Source organism: Eriocheir sinensis, unplaced genomic scaffold (genome assembly GCF_024679095.1).
Source record: "Eriocheir sinensis breed Jianghai 21 unplaced genomic scaffold, ASM2467909v1 Scaffold762, whole genome shotgun sequence".
NCBI classification, from domain to species: domain Eukaryota; kingdom Metazoa; phylum Arthropoda; class Malacostraca; order Decapoda; family Varunidae; genus Eriocheir; species Eriocheir sinensis.
The window spans coordinates 177,630-199,321 of record NW_026112123.1 but is presented as its reverse complement, the minus strand read 5'-3'; the positions used below and the strand labels follow the sequence as shown (position 1 = coordinate 199,321).

The 21,692-nt window shown below is 42.9% G+C and overlaps 1 long non-coding RNA gene across 1 annotated transcript; it reads right to left on the bottom strand.

The window, feature by feature from the left end:
* Positions 1-1,511: 1,511 nt before the first annotated feature.
* LOC126994264 (uncharacterized) lies at positions 1,512-14,251 on the bottom strand. Its single transcript, XR_007748925.1, has 3 exons — positions 13,926-14,251; positions 3,579-3,858; positions 1,512-2,123 (listed from the first exon to the last, which is right to left on the bottom strand). It is a non-coding gene; the product is annotated as an uncharacterized LOC126994264 (long non-coding RNA).
* Between the last annotated feature and the right edge of the window lie 7,441 nt (positions 14,252-21,692).

The window sequence follows — 21,692 nt, the reverse complement described above, 5'->3', positions numbered from 1 at the left end:
CCGAGCTTGGTTCTTGCCTCAAGCAGACCTGCTACTCACGCAGCCGAGAATGGCTGTTGTGATCTTAATCGTGAGTAGAAATTCGAGAATCTAAGGGAAACCGACTGTATTGTCCTGGAGATTATATTGTGAGGAAATGTGTAGTAGGAATGTGAGTGGTACAGGATAGTGATTATTTGTTTGCGATGTTAAGCAGAAATGGAAACCACAGCGTGTGGTATAATTGGGTGTTTCCATGAATTGTAGTAGATTATACTATAGGAATATGTTATTAGGATTTTGTGAAGAGAGTACATAATGATTGTGACGTAAGCAGAGAGATACAAACCACTGCTTGTGGAACGACGAGTGTTATTATTATTGGCAACAATTGAGCACATATTGTAGTATTATTTTTAAGACATGTCGTTTGTCATATGTTGTATCCATTGCTGAATATGCCAGTGTTATGATCGTCTGAGCATAGAATATTGCGTAAGGCAATTATTTTCATTTAATCTTAAATAAATGTAAATTATATTTTCCCTTGTCTATCCCCGAACACTAGTCTCCAATAACAACTTAAGCCGGATCACGCTACCAAGGATACGAGACGGTGAGATCATTTATTGAGTAATTAATGAGTGATAAAAAGAGTTGATTTAATACAAGAAAAGAAGGGTCTAAAAATGTGGAGTGCCAGAAGGTGTTGATCACAGCCAACAACGCTTCCCAATGAGGTGGTGAGGCAGCTGGAAGAAGCAGTCTCAGTCTACACTTGCATGGACACAGACCAAGGAAGCCAAGGCAGACAGGCACCTGCCACTTTGCACATTAACCCCTTGACTGGGGATTTCCTACCAGAAGACCTCACCAAGATACAGAAATGGAGCAAAAAGTGGCTGCTACAATTCAATGAAGAAAAATGTAAAGTCCTGCACCTTGGGAGGGGATATCCAGCATACCAATACCACATGGGAAACACTCCACTATCCACCACAGAGCCAGAGAAAGACCTGGGTGTGTTACCAGGCTAACAGTGAAGGTAAAATCCGTGACAATCGCAGCGGACGGGTTAAGAGAAACATCCTGCAGCGGCAAGAAGAGGAGGCAATGCAGAACACTAGTAAGTTAATGAGATGTGTTGTGAGTTCCCTCAACTTGGAAGGTTTTTAGCCAGTCTCTCCCTCCCCTCAGGCTTGGTGTGTGCACACTTCTCTCTTGAGGTCAATAAAGTGTTGTTTTTCTCAAATTCCACTGTGCTCACATTGTATTTTTCTAACTTAGTGAACGGCAGCAGGGTGTATTTTCTAATTTCTATGTGGCTACGTAAGGGCACTCACGAGTGATGTGGCGCCCAGCAGCCTCATACACAGGGCCACCTATGTACTCTCTCTGTCAAGGAACTCTAGCCTACCTTGAGGGTTAGTGGATGAGGTCCTGTTCTGGGAAGTGTGCCATGAGGTTCCGGGTCAGGGGAGGTCAAGCAGCACACCCACCGGGTAATGCCTGCACAAAACACAAAGGGTCACTTCCTTACACTCACATAAAATATCAATACATTCACTTCTATAAAAGGGGAGAGAGAAGGTTTGACTGCAGGATGTGAACCAGTGAGTGACTTGCAGGAGTCAGGTGATAAAGACCTATTACTGACAAGGGAAGGGAAGGCAGAGCTAGGAGGTCACAGGAAAACATGAGGAAGGGAACATGTCGTCATGATACTAAGGACTACAGCTTTCCAAGGAGAAACATAAACACTGGGAATGACTTAAGAGAAAAGGTAATGGAGGCAAAGAGTTTGTGGAAACTTAAGAAACCTGGACAAATATGGATATGGAGACAATAAATAAACAAATACAATAAGGTACCAAGTCCCTGCAAGGTGCAGCCACTCCAATCTCAGTTTAACCATAACCCACGGCACATTACCTAACAGTTATCATTACTATTATTATTCATTTTATTTATTTATTTATTTTTTTTTTTTTATGTGTCAGCCTATAGCGGCAGTAGGCTTTCTTGAGGGGCCTGGATGGTGGTTTGATTGGACCTCATTACTGGAGTGCCCATGAAGGTTTTGGGGCCGACTCTGATGAATGTGGTGCTCTGAGGATGACCATCTGGAAGCACTGCCGCCAGTGCTGGAGACCACAGAAAAAATATAAATAAATAAATAAATAACCTTAACTTACCTAACAACCTAAAATAAAATAAATACTAACTAATCTAGCCAGACCTAAATAAACCTTGGTAAAAAACTGCCCCTTGAATATTAGAGTATATTTCATAACATCCTAAATATTCTTGATAAAAAACTGCCCCTTGAATATTAGAGTATATTTAATAACAACCTAAATATTCTTGATAAAAAAGCCCCCCCCAAGAAAATAGTACATTCTATAACCTCACTTAAATATACCTTGATAAAAAAAACAGCCCCATAAAAAAATACTGTACATTTTATGATCACCTAAGTCAACCTTGATAAAAACAGGCCCAACAAAACACCTTGATAAAAACAGCCCCATAAAAGATTACTGTACATTCTATAACCTCACTAAGTAAACCTTGATAAAAAACAGGCCCAACAAAACACCTTGATAAAAACAGCCCCATAAAAGATTACTGTACATTCTATAACCTCACTAAGTAAACCTTGATAAAAAAAGCCCCATAAAAGATTACTGTACATTCTATAACCTCACTAAGTAAACCTTGATAAAAAACAGGCCCAAAAATACACCTTGATAAAAAAAAGCCCCATAAAAGATTACTGTACATTCTATAACCTCACTAAGTAAACCTTGATAAAAAAAGCCCCATAAAAGATTACTGTACATTCTATAACCTCACTAAGTAAACCTTGATAAAAAAAGCCCCATAAAAGATTACTGTACATTCTATAACCTCACTAAGTAAACCTTGATAAAAACAGCCCCATAAAAGATTACTGTACATTCTATAACCTCACTAAGTAAACCTTGATAAAAAAAGCCCCATAAAAGATTACTGTACATTCTATAACCTCACTAAGTAAACCTTGATAAAAAAAGCCCCATAAAAGATTACTGTACATTCTATAACCTCACTAAGTAAACCTTGATAAAAAAAAGCCCCATAAAAGATTACTGTACATTCTATAACCTCACTAAGTAAACCTTGATAAAAAAAGCCCCATAAAAGATTACTGTACATTCTATAACCTCACTAAGTAAACCTTGATAAAAAAAGCCCCATAAAAGATTACTGTACATTCTATAACCTCACTAAGTAAACCTTGATAAAAAACAGGCCCAAAAATACACCTTGATAAAAAAAAGCCCCATAAAAGATTACTGTACATTCTATAACCTCACTAAGTAAACCTTGATAAAAACATCAAAAAAATATACATTGATAATAAAACAGTATATACAACGCCTAAATATACCTTGATAAAAAACAACCCATAAAGTATTGAGTACATTCTATAACCTCATCTAAATATACCTTGATAATAAAACAGCCCCAAAATGTTACAGTACATCAGCTAAACATACCTTGGTAACAAAAACAAGCAATAAAGCATTAGAGTACATTCTATAGGCTCAGCTAACCTGGAGCACAGCATAATTACTGCTCAGGGAACAACACACCCGGCACAGCATCACCAGCTGGGGCGCCTCGTGGGTGAACACTGCCACAGACAACACATCATCATTGCCCAGGGGGAGGCCGGCAGGTACCGCCCCCCTCCCTTGTTGTGCATTCATTCCTGCCATTGTGTCTTTATCGTTTCTTGGTACTGCCTCCACATGTATTACTAGTTGTATAATCACACTCTGTACTGCCTGGGGGTTGGGATGGCATGTTCCTCCCTTCTCCTTTGTTGTTTCCCTGAAACAATAAACTATCAATCAATCAATCATTACCTTATAATAATTAGTAAAATTACAGAAGTACACCCACCGGGCCGACGTCCACCTGAGACAACAACAAACAATGCAGCGACAAGCTAGCAATGTATTAATCATGAACAACTAATTAATCTAACCTGACTTAACCTAACCTAACATAACTGACCTCGATACAGTATATCCCATGCAAGATAATATTTCTTTCTTTATCATAAACAATTAAACTAACCTAACCTAAGCTGGCTCTACCTAACCTAAACCTGGCCCATGCCTCAATACAGCATATCCCCCCCAAGATAATATTTATTTCTTTATCATAAACAGTTAAACTAACCAAACATAGCCTGGTCTGTGCTCTGCTGCCAAAATTCAATAAGAGGAAATATATACCTCAATATATCCCCCAGACAATATTTATTTCTTTGGACAATAAACAATCTAAACTGACGAATCCTAACATAGCCTGGCCTGTGCTCTGATGCCAAAATTCAATAAGAGGAAATAAATACCTCAATATATGCTCCCAGACAATATTTATTTATTTATCATGGACAATCAAGCAATCTAAAATGACCAAATCCAAGTAAACCTAACCTAACATAGCCTGGCCTGTGCTCTGTTGCCAAAATTCAATAAGAGGAAATAAATACCTCAATATATGCTCCCAGACAATATTTATTTATTTATCATGGACAATCAAGCAATCTAAAATGACCAAATCCAAGTAAACCTAACCTAACATAGCCTGGCCTGTGCTCTGTTGCCAAAATTCAATAAGAGGAAATAAATATCTCAATATATGCTCCCAGACAATATTTATTTATTTATTTATCATGGACAATCAAGCAATCTAACCTGACCGAATCCAACTACAACTAACCTAACATAGCCTGGCCTGTGCTCGACACATGCCCCTCAGACCACATTTCACAGTACTAATATATAACGAACAAGTGACTTCCAACAGAGAGAAGCGCGGCCGTGTGTTGAGTGTGCACGAGGCAGCTGCTTCACACTGCAAAGAGGTGTCCCTTGCAGCGAGACGGCTCAACTCATGGAATATTACCACAATTTTGAATAATATTTCATTTATGGCAATTATTTTGAGAGAATTTAATACTGACACTGTTGCCTTTAGATCTCTGAGTGCAGTTCCTAGGGGGAACAAAAACCATAGCGGTGTAGGGCAGGGACAGAAGGGGAGGGAGGCAAGGGAGCATGGGAGGCGTCTGGGATGCCTAAATGTTAGGGGACGGGGAGTAGGGAGGTTAGAAGACATGGCTAAGGAATTGAGGGAGTGGGACTTCCATGTGGTGGGGGTTACCGAGACCCAGCTGAGGGAAAGACTAGAAGTCAGGTCAGGGGACTACAATTTTATAGCCAAGGGAAGGAGTACAAACCCAAGGAAAGGTGGGGGAGTAGGTTTATTTATAAAACGGGACTCGGGCTTAACTTTTGAGGAACTAGATGTGGGTACCAGCGAGGATATTCTAGCAGTGAGAACAGGGTACAGGGACAAGGGTAGGTTGGAGCACCTAATCATAGTAGTGTGCTACATGACAGTGGAAGGGACGGGTGCAAGGGTAGAGAAGGAAAGGAAGTATGAGAGGGTAGGGAGGGTAATAGCAGAAGATAGACAGGAGCAAGTAATTGCCATGGGAGACATGAATGGACATATTGGTATCCTAGGAGAGGAGATAAACAGAAATGGGACTTTGTTATTAGAGTTTGTGGAGGAGCATGACTCAGAAATATTAAATTTAACCATAGCGGAGGGAAGGGTAGCCTGGGCAGAAAGGGGAAGGGAGTCAGCTATAGATTATATCCTTGTAAACGAGAAGGCTAGGATGGTTAGGGATATGTGGATAGACGAGGAGGGGCTCATAGATATAGTAAGTGACCACAATATGATGGTCTTAAATTGTGTTAGCCAGGGCCAGAGGGAGGAGGGGGAAACAGGAATAAAGATTGCCGCTGGAACATGAGAGGGGGTGACTGGGAGGCCTTCAGAAGAGACCTAACAGGTGTAGAATGGGGAGCGGATGGTAGTGTGGATGAAGCGAAAGACAGGATGTGGAGGACAGTAAATGAGACAGCCAAGAGGAGGTTAGGAATACTAGAGATAGGAAGAGGTAGGAAACAGGGAAAGAGGTGGTGGAACGAAGACGTTGAAAAGGCAAGGAAAGAGAGAAAGGAGCTGAATAAGAGAACCAGGAGATTGAGGAAGGAAATAAACGGTGATGCAGGTAGAGTAGAAGATGAAAACACGAGGCAGCAGTATAGCAAAGGGAGGTAAAGCGACTCATTAGGAAGGCGAGGGCAGAGACTGAGAGGGAGACAGTAGAGGAACTCAGGGAGAAGGGAGAGGAGGGGGGAAGAGACTGGTATGCCTTCCTGAGGGGGGAGGAAAATAGGTAACAGCCCAACGTAGAAGAAATAGTAGCGGGAAACAGAGTAGTGAAAGGGAAGAAGAAATAAAAAGGTAAATCAAAAACTTCTGGGAGGAGATAGCGGGGTGAGTGAGCCTGTAGAGTTAGGGGAGGTGCACTTGGAATCTAGCAGGAAAATATTTGAGGATATGGGGGATTGCTTCAGTAGGGAAGAGATCAGGGAATATGTAAAGACCCTCAAGGCTAGGAAAGCAACAGGGAGGGATGGGATTCCTAATGAATTCTATAAAGGAGGAGGGCCAGGGGTACTAGAGGGCTGTATAGGCTGTTTAGAAAGAGTTGGTTAGAGGGAAAAGTACCGGGGAAGTGGAACGAAGGTTGGGTGACTCTGCTACACAAAGGGGCACAAGAGTAGGAAAGAGTTAAAAAACTACAGGCCCACAGCTGTCACTGACACAATAGGAAAGATTTTCAGTGGTCTACTTAGTGATAGGATGAGTAAATGCTGTGAAAGAAACAGGGTAATGGGGGAGGAACAGAATGGTTTTGGTAAGGACAGAAGGGGGAGGACAACATGTTTGTAGTTAACACAGTGATTGAAAGAATGAAAGGAACGGGGGGGAAGGTATACCTTGCTTTCCTTGACATAGAAAAAGCGTATGATAGGGTAAATAGGGGTTTGTTAAGTCGATTGTTGACTAGAATAGGAGTGAGTGAGAGGGTAGTAGGGATAATAGAGTATGTATGAGAACACACGGGCAGTATACAACCTAGGGGATATAGAGACAGGGTGGGTCAACAGTCATAGAGGGGTTAGGCAAGGGTGTGTGCTGTCCCCGCTACTGTTTGGGCTGTACACAGAGGAGCTGGCAGAGTGGTTGAGGGCATCGGGGTATGGGATAAGGGTGGGGAGTGAACGGCTAGGATGTCTCATGCATGCAGATGACATTGTGCTCATGAGTGAGGATAGTGAAGAGTTACAACAAATGTTGGATGTAGTAGCACAGTATGGGAGGGACTTTGATATGAAGTTTAGTAGTGAGAAGAGTCAGGTAGTAGTAGTAAATGCTGAGGCTACGGACGAGGGAAGGACCTGGGCGCTAGGAGGGATGAACACAGGCCGTACAAGTTCATACAAGTACCTAGGGATCATAGTTGACGAGAATGGAACAGATAGGACCAAACAGAATAGAATTTCTAGGGCAAATCAGTGGGTAGGAAGGCTAGGAAGTGTGGCTAGATGTAGAGCTAACAGGTATGAGGTAGTTAGGGGGATATGGAAGGGCATGGCAGTACCAGGCCTCATGTGTGGCCTAGAATGCATGAGGTGGACAGTCAAGGAGCTAGATAAGCTGGAGGTAGTACAGAACAGAGTAGGCAGGCTGGCTCTGGGTGCCAACAGGTATGCGGCGGTAGATGCAGTGCGAGGGGAAGTAGGCTGGAGCACCTTTGAGGAAAGAATAGGTAAAGCAGTTTTAGGGTACAAAGTCAGGCTAAGAAAGATGAGTGAGAATAGATGGGCGCGCAAGGTATATGAGTGGGCGGGACAGGGGACGAAGTGGAACAAGTCTAGCATACGCTGGGACAAGAGATGTGGGCTGGAGGGCTTCACACTCTCGGAGATGACGCTAGGGGGGGAGGTGAAGGAAGTGAAGCGTACAGTGAATGACAGAGTTCAGGAGAGGGGCAAGATAGACTGGAGCCAAAGGGTGGGGGCAAAGAGTTCTCTAGAATGGTACAAGTTGAAGGCCAAACCCAAGTGTGAGGCCTTCTACGATGGTAGCCGGGGTGTGTGTTGCTCTTCAAGGCCAGGACTAAATCCTTAGAGGTGAATAATAGGACATATAGGTGGGCAAATGGGGGAAGCAAGGTATGCCGTATGTGTGAAGGGGGGGTTGACGAGACAGTGGAACATATGCTACTAGAGTGTCCTAGGTATGATAGGGTTAGGCAGAGTTTGGTAGAAATAATAACACAGGAATTAGGAACAGAAGTATGGAATAGGATGCTAGAGGGGGATGTAGAAAGGGTGATAGAATTCTTGCTAGGTCTGAGTACGCTGCAGACAATGACCAGAAGAACAATAGAAGGGGCTAAGGAATTCCTAGAGAGAGCCTTTGCAGAGTGCACCGGATAGGGTGGACTCCTGTAGATGTCCCCATCTGTGCCTCTACGGGCTCTTTCAGACGGTTACATTTTATTTTTGGATTTTCAGGGTGTTGGCCCCGAGGGAGTAGGCCGTTACAAAGGCTGTAGTTGGATCCGAAAGGGACAACTACCTCCCGAACCAGGACCAAGACCAGGGCAGCAAATAATAACTTTTGGAAAATTAAAGAAAATTCAATAGTTATGTTAGAAGTTAATGAACACAGCCTGACACACTGCATTTTGGGCAGGGGGTGAAGCAAGTTAGGACAGAAACAGTCAGGGGGACTATTGAGGAGAGGGCAGCCTAATAATGTTGAGACACCGACTGCTTGTTTCTGAACAAAATACAATTCTCTTCATTGTTTTTTTTCTCCAGAAATCACTAAATAAAATCATTAAATCCCACGCTGGGTATTTCCGTCAGCCGACACCGCTTGCCCAACTAGTTCAAACCAACCTAACCTAATTCAACCTTACATAACCTACCTAGCGGGGGGCGTCACCCCCTTTCTATTTTCCGGAGGTCATTTGTTATTGTACTGCATTCAGGGATGACAAAAGAATCCATGTTGTATTAACTTTGCTAGAGGTGGCTGCCCTCACTTCAACATTATCCATAGTTGGGTTTGATCAGGTTAGATTTGTTAAGGTTATTTGTTTAGGATAAATATGAAATATGCTTCACCACTGTTATCACTGGCAGCGGAGTGACCAAAGGTAATCTACACAGTCCCAATAACTTCCTAAATATTAATCTGGCAGGGAATTACACACACCAGACGTCACAGGCCAGTGTTGAGAAGGCACGGCAAGGCTCAGAGTATTCACCTATTTTGAGTGACCCATAACAAAATCATAGCAAGTACTGTTAGGCCTGGCCATGGGGGCACCGGGTGTAATACTAGACAAACACCCCATCTGTAGCCCTTGCACCACCCCCGTGAAACACCCTAAAGACAGTGGTCATGTTCTTAAGTACTTCATCGTCCAAGTGCACACATTTGACAAGGCTTTCATAGGGGTTGTGGGAGTTTTCAAGGGTAGCTTCATGACCCTGGTGGTGGTGTGACCCTTCCTCTGTTCCATGAACCTACAATAACACTCATTAGAATCTGATTTATCTCCTTTTTGGCCTTTGGGAAGAGTTGAGGGGTGGAGACGTCTGACACTGCCGACCAGACTGGGCCTTGGGGGCTCCAGGTGTAATACTAGACAAACACCCCCACCCATCTGTGGCCTTGTGTAAGAAATTAGAATTGAGCCTCTTTTGTCTATTTGTGAGACCTTGGATTGAAGGTGAGGTCGGTATCATAAGACACTTTTGGTTCTCACATCAGCTGTTTCTAAAGGTCAAAGGGGGGTCAGGCGTGCTCTAATGAGTGTTTCTTCAGGTTTACGGTGCAGAAGGGTCACACCACCACCAGGGTCAAGCCTGGATATGCCCACAACTCCTAGGAAAGCCTTGCCAAATAGGAGAAGGAGAAGAAAGAAGAAGGTAAAAGGTAAACAGTCCCCAAGGCAGTGCTGAGAACAAGCCTCCCTCCCTCCCCGGCCTGCCAACAATGACAGTATCACACACCCGTGGAGACTAACACGTGATAAAGACAGAATAAGCCATTGACACAGGCACGAAGGAGAGGAGGAGAAGAAGAAAGAAGGTAATAGCCAGTCTCCAAGGTAACGCTGAGAACCAGGCCGCCCCCTCCCTGCCTGCCCGAACAGTATCACACAGCCGTGGAGACTTACCTGGTTCTTACCTGGTTGGGCTCCCTTGGAGGGAACCCCACAGTGGCTAGCACGCCAGTCTTGTGTATTAGAGAACAACAGAAATCCAAGACAAAGAAAGATAAGACTGGAAAGTGTGCTAAAAGCCTGTTTAGAATGGTAATAAGTAGATTGAGCTCAGTAATGAAATAAAGTGTCTCCCAGGAACTCAGCAAGTCCCTTCTTGAAAGAGTTTAGGTTGGTTGACTCTGCTACCTCTGGGGGGAGTGAGTTCCACAGCCTCACCACACGAACTGAGAAAAATCTATGTCTGGCTTCACCAAGTGCTGTGAGGAACAAAATTTTGAACTTGTGCCCTCTAGTAATATCCCTTGTTGGTGCCATGGTGAATAGATCTGTAGGTGATATAGCTGACATACCATTGAAGATCTTCCAACATTTAATAATATCTGCCCGCAATAGTCTTCCTTTCACAGAGTAAAGATCTAAAGTTTTAAGTCGCTGATCATAAGACATAGTCTCACAACCTGTGATAAGCTTAGTCCATCGACACTGAACTGATTCTAGAAGAGATAAGTCAGTAATATAACCTGTGTTCCATACTGGGGATGCAAATTCAAGAAGTGGACGTACATGTGTAATGAATAGTTTAACCATAAAGGAAGGTGAGCGACACAAGGTTGACTGAAGAAAGGAATATGACAAACCAGCAGCCTTTGACACTACAGATTGGATATGGTGATGGAATCTTAATGACGGATCAGTGGTTATGCCAAGATCTACTGCAGCAAAACTGAAACTTAGGGGATTGCCTTTAACAGTATAAAATGAATACGGCCTAAATCATAAGACTGACGGAGGTCGGTGCCAAAGCTCATGAGTTTAGTTTTGTCAGTATTAATCTTTAAGTCCCACGATTCTGCAACTTTAATTAAAGAATCAATATCTCTTTGGACAATACTAATGCCCTCCAGCACTGTATTAAGGCTCTGAGGCTTTATCAGAAGATAAAGTTTAAGATCATCAGCAAATAATTTTATGTTTGATACTAAAGTATTGGAGATGTGATTTATGTAAATAAGGAAAAGAGTAGGACCTAACACAGAACCCTGTGGCACACCGCTAATTACTGGAAATGAAGAACTGATCTGTCCGCCCACTACAACTTCCATAGTCCTATGGGATAGAAATGTCTTGATCCAAGATAGAATAACACCATTAATGCCCACTGAATTAAGTTTAGTAAATAGAATCTGGTGATTAACAGTGTCGAAGGCTTTTGAAAAATCAAAGAGAATAAGATCAACCATATTGCCCGTGTCCATCCACTCAGAGACTGCATCATACGTAAGTAAGAGCTGATCCTCCACAGACTTGCCAGAGCGAAAACCAAACTGGTTGACATTCAGTATTGAATTGGCTTCCAAATAATTATGCAGTGCAGCAACAATTATTCTCTCTAAAATTTTACAGCTAACAGAAGTGAGGCTTACTGGGCGATAGTTAAGAGGATCACTTCGTTTACCTTTCTTGAAAATAGGTACTACTGAAGATTTTTCCAAATTTCAGGAATCTCCCCCGAATTTATAGATGAAACGAATATTTTAAACAGAGGATATGCTAAATTAGTGGAGCAATGTTTTAGTAATACTGGATGAACAGAGTCAGGTCCCATTGCAGTGGAAGGGTTAATAGCACCGAGTTCCCTAGCAACATCATGAACTGTGAAGTGTATCTGGTGAAAGGAGCCATCATGTACTTGGTGTGGTGACTGTGGAAGACCAGAGGGTATGGTAAACACTGAGGAAAAGCACCACCTAAGAGCTGAGCCATCTCTTTAGGGTCGGATACTAAGTTTTCTGCATCACCGAGAGGACCAACGGAAGGACAGCCTACTTTTTTCCCGCGTATGTACAAGTGAAATAATTTGGGCTTAACTGAGTAATTATTAAGGATGTCCTCCTCATAAGAAATCTGTTTCTGAGTGGAATAGTTCCTGTACTGGTAATTTACATCCAGAAATGTTTGCAAAGCTTCAAAAGCAAGTACAGAGTTTCTAGCATGTACTGCTCTCATCTGTTTGTAATGGTTCCAACTATTCTTTCGGATGTTTATAAGAGCTCTAGGAGGTTTGTATTCCCATGGTTTGTAAGGGGCACTTGATGAGGAGCGAAGAGTTTTTTGTGGAGCACATGTTCTTCCAAGATAGTTTATATAGGACAAAATTTATTGTATGAATCATTAGAGTTCATATTCTGGAATTCAAAGTCCCAGTCTACAGTGGACAAGAATTGATTAATTTGCTTAAAATTGGCTTTAGGCCAGAAAGGGGATGCAGCGCTGACATTTGACTTCACAGGTTTGTACTGGAAAATATAGCCACAAAGTATAACACAGTGATCACAGTTGGGAAATGGAAATACATTAGAGGAGACTACTCGATCAGTTTCAGTAGTGAGAAATAGATCTAAAGTATTGCCTGCCCTGATGTTTGTTGGCTCATCAATCCACTGAGTGAGGCCTAATGAGGTGAAACAGTCTAGAAAAAGTTTATCAGTATTAGCAGTTACATTATTTACACCGCCTAGTAACCAAGAGATAGAAGGAAGGTTAAAATCACCAATCACTATTACTTCCCTGTTAGTACAAAAATCTGTTAGAAAATCTATGAGTTTATTATTGTCTTGAAGAGTAAGAGGAGGTCTATAAACAACTACAATAAATATTTTGTAATCTGGAAGAAAGACTGAGCAGACGTTAGGTATTTTGATGTTCATGTTGAGACATCTGTAAGAATTATGTACATAAATGCCAACTCCATGTTTATGAACTGAACCAGAAACGTCATTTCTGAATAAGTTATAATTAGTAATTGAAACTGCAGCATCTGGAATAGTACTAATTAAAGTCTCAGTAACCCCTAATACATGTGCATTATTTGAAAATAAGAAGTGCTTAACAAATGCAACCTTATTGATAAGACTATTTACATTACACAAACTAACATTTAGTTGGGTAGTAGGGGGGCAGTTGAGCCAAGAGAATCAGAACTGGCAGGCTGGGCTACAGGCTGAGCTGAGGCACCAGCTAGCCTGTTCCTTTGTCGCCTCTCATACAGTTCTTTTCTTTGTTTGAATGTTAAATCCCTATTAACATAAATGCCATTGAACTCGTGGTTGTTTCTAAGATTTTTTGCTTCCATCACTAGCTTCCTACGCGAGTCATCATCGGCAATTTTAACTCTGTAAAGACCCTTGATTCTATCAATACAAAATAAATCAGACATAGATGGAGTGGTATTCAGAAGATAGCGAGTGATGTTTGCAATGCTAGTCCTTGCATCTTCATTAGACTCGACCTTTACACCCCTGAATATGACTGATTCTTTCCTTTTCTTCTCTCGTCCATCTCTACTATTTCCTCCCGAATAGACATTCTCAAATCATCCCCAGAGGCAACCTGAGTCGGAGAGGCAGAAGATGAATGCGAGGCAAGAGAGTCCTCAAGAGTGAAAACCATCGTGCACAACAGCTTCACCCACACTGGAGCACGCCTATTCAATGCAGTGCCTCCCAGCATAAGGAACCTGACTGCAGTAGCACCCGACACCTTCAAGTACCACCTGGACAAGTGGCTGTCAACAGTACCTGACCAGCCACCAGCGCCAGGTTATCCAAGTGGCAACGGAAATCGTCTTTGTAAAGATTCGTTTTAGGTCCGTGCCAGTATCTCATAATCTACTTTATGAAACATCACTATCTCTTCATATATCTTTTCTACAAACCTTCAGCAAGAGGAGAGGAGCCAGTGGGAAGCAGCGGAGGTCCACCTCAGCTGTGTCCGTAGTCGACGAGATTCAACAAAGTAAATAACCTTGGCATCACCATAGTCTGCTTCACTAAGCCTCTCCCTCCCCCAGCCTCTTAGCACTGACAACAACACAGCCATAGAACAACACATTACAGGGCAACACAAGAATCTTTGTCTTCATTTTATGCGGTAAATATGGAGGAACACACCTTGCAATGAACGCTGCTCACCAACACACACACACACACGTCAACACGCCCCGCCAGGCACTACTCGGCCTTGGTCTGGGGCTCGGGTCTCCCTTCCTCCCTCTCCACCATTACCAAAACAGAATAACGATTTCTGTCATAACTACAAGGGAATCTCATTATTGGGGCACGTGCGGCTGGGTGTTGTGTGGTGGTGGAAGGTGCAGCTATATATTTAGCGTCCGTGGCTATATATATATATATAAAAAAATCATAGGTACTGTACCGCTGTACCGCTACACTGCTTTCACAAGTGTGTGTGTGTGTGTGTGTGTGTGTGTGTGTTAGCTATTTGTAGTCTAGGTGGCCCGAGCTAAGCTCTAATAGTCCCGTCTCCATAAATACATTCATCCAGCCTTTCCTTCATTTGGTGGACACTGCTCGCCTCCACCACCTCTTCCTGCAAGCTGTTCCATGTGTTAACACTTCTGTGTGGAAAACTATAACCTACTTTTTCAAGTCACAAACAGGTTCCTTTATTAAGTTTCTTTCCATGTCCTCTCAGCCCCTGTGTCCTCACAGTTGAGAAGAGATCATCTCTATCCACCTCATCAAACTTATTTACCAACTTATACAGCGTGATCAGATCTCCTCTCTCCCTTCTTTGTTCCAGTGTCGTCAAGTCCATCTCCTTCAATCTGTGTGTGTGTGTGTGTGTGTGTGTGTGTGTGTTTACCTGGTTGTATTTACCATGTCTTTATCTGCTGTCCAATTAAATAAAGCAAAATAGAACGTGCAAAACAGTCAAGCAATGTTTCATATCCATTATTATTATTAATATTGTTATTATCATTAGTAGTAGTAGTAGTAGTGTAGTGACACGACTTGCCTGATGGGCGAGCCTCCCATAACCCACTTAGCCAGGGGGTTACCTCTTTGGCCGACTGGTAAAGGAGCGGCTCTCCCGTTACGCTGGTCGCGGGTTCGATCCCCGGCGCCGGCAAAACTTCCCTTGTCTGGATTAATTTCTCGTGTGTTTCGTTACACGCAGTGGTCGTGTGGGAGTATAGTAAAGAGAAAAATTCAGGCATTTCAGTAGTAGTAGTAGTGGTACAATTAGCATATACCCAGATAGAAGGAGAAAGTATATATTGAACAAAAGACATGTATGAGCTAGGAGAAGGAGGAGGAAGAGGAGGATTGGAGGAGGAAGAAAAGAGGAAAATAGAGAAGAAGAAAACAAGATGAGAGTGAGGAGGAAACAATAAGAGAAGATAGAGGAGAGAAAAGAAAAGATGAAACGAGGAGGGAGGAGGAGGAAACAATAAGAGAAGATAGAGGGATAGATGGAGATAAAAAGAAAAAATGAAACGAGGAGGAGGAGGAGGAGGAGGAAACAATAAGAGAAGATAGAGGGAGAGATGGAGATAAAAAGAAAAAATGAAACGAGGAGGAGGAGGAGGAAACAATAAGAGAAGATAGAGGGAGAGATGGAGATAAAAAGAAAAGATGAAACAAGGAGGAGGAGGAGGAGTAGGAGGAGAGGGCAGAATGAAGAGAATAGATAAATAGCTAGACAGACAGATAGATTTACACAGGTTATTGCATGATAACAGATAATAAACCAACAGATACTGAGGTTATTGCACAGGGATAGATAGATAGTAGATAGGCAGAGATATAGATAAATAGACAAACAGATAAACGGATATAGATAAGTAGATAGATAGACAGATAGACAGACAGACAGACGGGCAAATACACAAGAAATGGTCAATAGATAGAAAGAGGTCATTGCAGTGGTAGTTAGACAGATAGACATACAGATAGGTAAATAGATACATAGATATAGACTCAATATAGCCGTAGAAACACTCCTATGTTAATTTTCCCTCCCTTGATAACGTAACTCCTCCTTTTCCTCCGGGTCTCAAGGTCAAAAGGTCAACCCCAAAACGCAACCCCGATGTAATTTTTGGAATGTTTAAGTTTCCATTATCGCGTATTGAGGCGACAGGAGTTATATTGAGGTTGATTTATAGGCCTACAGCACCCCTAGGATCCAGTATAGGCCTCACCGGGAGTGGCTGTACGCCCGATGCGGCCAGGTGCCATTCATTCTGCCTGGTTGATTGAAAAAATGTGGAGGGTGCCGTCAAGTGTATATTTCTCCCTTTTTCAGGCCATGGCGGGGACTCTAGTGTGGTTTATGTTTATCTTCCTGGTACAATAGGCTTAGTTATGTAATATTCCCCGCACTGTGCAGGTATATACGCCCTCGTAGGCCTGTGAGAGCGTTACCTGTGTTGAAAAGTGTTGCCGTTTGGCCGAGTCGACTTGCATATTTTGGGTACGAATCGTGTGTTGCGGCGTGAGGGTGCCATGTGAGGATATATTTAACCCTATTTTTAGGCCATAGCGGTTATTGCAGTGTTGTTCCTGCATATCAAAGTGGTTAGTTATCTTGTTCAGTCTGTTGTTAAGCACACTGAGGAATAGCAAAGCCCCGTACAAGCCTGTATATGTGATGGGAGGTGTTGCCGTGGGCCCAAAGTCTTGTTGAATAATTTCCTTTTTGCCGCGTGAGGTGCCATAAGCCGATATATTTAATCCTGCTTTTAGGCAATACCGATCATTGTGTTGTTGTTCTTCAGTATTGCAGTGGTCAAATATCTTCACTAGTACACTGTTAGCCACGCTGCGTGATAACAAAGCACGGTATAAGCCTGTATACATGGTAGGAGGTGTTGCCGTTTCCCACAAGTTGACCATTTTTTCCTTATGTGTGTATATGAGCATTTGACGCTTCAATATGTCTTTCTATGCTAAACAAAGCCTAGGTATTGCAACAGACGTGTTTTGTACCAGTGTGGGAGCCCCTGAAGCCGTCTATCATTGAGTTAAGTGACCTAGTTTTGGGGTCATTGAGGTCGCCAGCTGATGGCAGTCGCTATCAGATTTAAGTATTCCCGGTGTCTTTCTATGCTAAATGAAAGCCTAGGTATTGTAATGGACGAGTTTTGTACTAGTTTATGAGCCCCTGAAGCTGTCTATCACTGTGTTACGTGGTGCGAGTTACGGGTCATTGGGGCCGCCAGCTGACGGTCGATCGAGTAGTTGTCATATTATTTCTCCACGTTCTGAGGCTTTACCGGCCATGCTGGTGTTGCTAATGTTTGTTTTCGTGACGAGATATGTTAATCAACGTTCTGTTTATCATACTGTGTGTTCTGTTTATCATACAGTTATTGCCTCTTCGAGCTTAATTTTGGAAGTATGGAAGCTGTAGGGTGTTGCCATTCTTCACTACCGGATACATTTCTCCATATGTTAAGGCTGTACCGGTCCTTATTATGTTGTGTAGGGTTGTTTTAGTGCTGAGATATGTTCAGTAATCTTCTATTTATCGTGTCATTCAACCTCACAGTGTCTGAACCCTCACAGTGTCATTCAACCTCACAGTGTCTGTCAACCTCACAGTGTCTGTCAGCCAAACCGTGTCATTCAACCTCACAGTGTCTGTCAACCTCACAGTGTATTTCAACCTCACAGTGTCTGTCAACCTCACAGTGTCTGTCAACCTCACAGTGTCTGAACCCTCACAGTGTCATTCAACCTCACAGTGTCTGTCAACCTCACAGTGTCTGAACCCTCACAGTGTCATTCAACCTCACAGTGTCTGTCAACCTCACAGTGTCTGTCAACCTCACAGTGTCTCAACCTCACAGTGTCTGTCAACCTCACTGTGTCATTCAACCTCACAGTGTCTGTCAACCTCACAGTGTCTGTCAACCTCACAGTGTCTGAACCTCACAGTGTCTTTCAACCTCACTGTGTCAACCACACAGGGTCTGTCAACCTTAGCGTCTGTCAACCTCACAGTGTCTCAACCTCAGTGTCTGTCAACCTCACAGTGTCTCAACCTCATATTGTCTGTCAACTTCGCTGTGTCAACCTCACAGTGTCTGTCAACTTCGCTGTGTCAACCTCACAGGGTCTGTCAACCTTAGTGTCTGTCATCCTCACAGTGTCATTCAACCTTACAGTGTGTCAAGGAGAAGGGTAGGAGGGAGGGGTGGGAGTAGGGGAAGCCAGGGGCGGACCATCGCTGTTTAAGACACTTGAGGGAGGGGTGTGTTGGGGTCATGTGGGGTTGTTGGGGTGGGCATGGGCTTATATAGGTGGTTGTGGTGGGTTGGGGAGGGGTTACGTGGGGTTGTGGGGGAGTTGTGTGGGTTTGAAAGTGGGTTATAATAGGTTTAGGGAAATTTCACCGCATGACACCCCCGCTCCTAGCATGAAAATTGCTCTGGTCTCGTTAGTAAAATATAACCATAACAATGTGCGTATGTGGGTTTTGTGGGGTTATGTGGGGATTTTGGGGGCTATGTGTGGTTGCCGAGGGGCTATGAGGGGTTGGGAATGGTTACAGTGGCGACTCCTGGCAACTATAGGGTGCCATTTCTAAGCCCTCATAGTCACTCTATTAGCTTATGTCAAAAGTATAAGGATCCTCTGAAAAAGTATAAACATGCCCCGCTATGTGCTGCCCCCTTTTGGCAAGCATGCGCTGTATAAAGGTATTATGTCATCGCTATGAGGGTAACCACGTCTACTATTTCTAAAGGTCTAATAGGAGCTTATTCAGGTTCTATTGACTGTTTTCTTTGGTTCAGAGTAAAGAAGAAAGGTTAATCTATCACCAGGGTTGTTAAGCTACTCTTGGAAACGCCCACAACGCCCACGAAAGCCTTGTCAAATGGGAGTAGTTGGGCGACGTAAGGTTCAGGAACAGGTCACTGGGTCCATGCGAGGAGACACACGGCCGGCAGGGGTGACCACGTCGAGTATTTCTAAAGGTTAAATAGGAGGTCAATCGGGTTCGCGTTAGTATTTTGCACATTCAGGGTAAACAAAAAGGTTAAACTACCACCAGGGTCACCAAACTACCCTGGAAACGCCCACAACGCTCACGAAAACCTTGACAAATGTGCATACGTGGGTGCCAACGGGTTCAGGAAGAGCCACAAAGACGTCGCGGGTGACCACGTCGACTATTTCTAAATGCTAAAAATGAGCCTAATCGCGTTCTCATGACTGTGTTCTCAGGTTCATGGTAAAGAAGAAAGGTTAAACTATCACCAGGGTTATCAAACTACGCCTGGAAACGCCTACAATGCCCACGAAAGCCTTGTCAAATGGGCGTTTATGGCCGCCGGCAGGTCAATGGGTACAGACGAGAAGACAGGGACGGTGGAGGTGACCAGGTCGACTATTTCTAAAGCTCAACTAGGAGGTCAATTGGGTTTGCATGAGTGTTTTTGCACATTCAGGGTAAGGAAGAAAGGTTAAATCACCACCAGGGTCATCAAACTACCCATGGAAACGCCCACAACGCTCAAGAAAAGCTTGTCAAATGTGCTTATGTGGGGGCCGAGCTCGACATGACAGAAAGACGGCGGGCCGCGGGGGCGAACATATCCACTATTTCCAAAGGCTAAAAATGAGTCTAATCGCACTCTATGGACTGTTTTCTTAGGCTCATGGTAACGAAGAAAGGTTAGTCTTCCACCAGGGTCATTAAGTTACCCCAGGACACGCCCACAACGCCCATGAATGCCTTGTCAATAGGGCGTTCTTGAGCTCCGAAAGGTTAGCCAGAGGTCACGGAGTACGCTGTGAGGTGGCTGGTGACCGCTTCATCTATTTCCCTTGTGGGTGGTTTTGTGGATTTTCTGCTGCGTTTTATTCGTTTTGGGCGTGATAGAGTTGTTTTCTTAGACATAGGGAAGCTGTGTGCCTAAGAGAGCAAGTAATTGGTCTTCCCGTAGCCATAGAATAAATAGGTTGAGTAATATATGAATGGGTGATGCACTCTTGCAAGATGCCCCGCCCATCCGCCTCCCTGCAGGGCTCAGACGCCTCCGCCTCGCAAAATAACTATTTTCAAAGGCCAAAAAGTAGATTAACTGGTTCTCATGACTGTTTACTTAGTCTCAGGGTGAAGAAGAAGGGTAAGACTACAACCAGACTCATTAACTACCCTTGGAAACGCCCACAACGCCCACTAAAGCCTTGTCAGATATGTTTCCTCAGACGCCTCCGCCCCTCACATTAACTATTCTCAAAGGCCAGAAAAGAGGTCAATCGGTATCTATTGACCATTTTTTAAAGTTCACAGTAAAGTGGAAAGGTCAAACTACCACCAAGGTCATAAAACTACCCATGGTAACGCCCACAACGCCCATGAAAGCCTTGTCAAATACGTATTCGCACATCACCTATTTCTTAAGGCCTAATAACATCTTTTTCCTTATTTTCCCTCCATGAATCATAGTAATAACATCAATAATAATTAAAAAATAATTATAACTTTGTTTATAGTAATCCCGTGGACTCGGCGTACAAAACCATCGGCGGCTCAGTCCCCATCAGTTCCCGCGCGGCGTCCCTGGTGGTGGTCGCGTGACCCGTGATATTAAATCCTTTTTATCGTTTTCCGACAAATTACGCGGTGCCAGCGAACCACAGTGCCAGGGAAGAAAGAAGAGGTGCCAGAGATTACACAGTGTCAATCCCATCCCTGGAAAAGCTTATATCATGCGGAAAATTGGGTGAGAAGTGGAGGGGAGGGAAAGTGCCACCGTGGGTAAATTTCAACCTTGTATTTGTACATTTTTAGGCGAATTACGTGTTCCCGGAATGTTGTGGTGCCATAGAAAGGAAGAAGTGGTGCCAGTGGTTATACTGTGCCATTTCTAACCCCCTGGAAGGCTGAAATAAGATTGAAATAAGATAAAAAATAAGGGAAAAGTGAAAATGGCGGGGTGTCATGTCTGACACCCCTCTTCAGCACCATATATATATTTTTTCTCATTTTTAAAGTAAATTGCGTTTCCTCAAAGTGCCGCAGTGCCATGCAAAGAAAGAGGAGGTGGCATAGATCATACAGTGCCAATCTTAACGCGTGGGAATGCTAAAATAAGGTTGAAAAAAGAGAAAGTGGAGGGTGGAGGGCAAGACAGCGGGGAAGTCGTGTGTTGAAAAGGAAAATTAACGAAAAAAAAATAGAAAATGATAGCAAGGAAAAGACAAGGGGAAGAGCGTGTGGAAATGCTTAGAAAATAATGAAGTAAGATTCGTGTGAAAATTAGTGAGAAATAGCCTAGAAAATAATAGTAAGGTAAAGTCATGTGAAAATTAGTTAGAAAATGCTTAGAAATAATGGAAAGGAAAAATAAGGTCCAAAATATAAAGTGATACTCAAATAATGAGAAAAAGCTTGGATATTAATAATAAGGAAACATTAGTTAAAAATAATGTGAAAGTAAGAAAATGCCTAGAAAATTCGAAAAAAATAAAATAAGGTAAAATAATGTGAAAGTGTTAGGAAATCCTTAGAAAATTATAATAAATTAAATTAAGGAAACATTAGTTAAAAATAATGTGAAAGTAAGAAAATGCCTAGAAAATTAGAAAAAAGTAAAAGGTAAAATAATGTGAAAGTATGTTAGGAAATCCTTAGAAAATTATAATAAATTAAATTAAGGCAA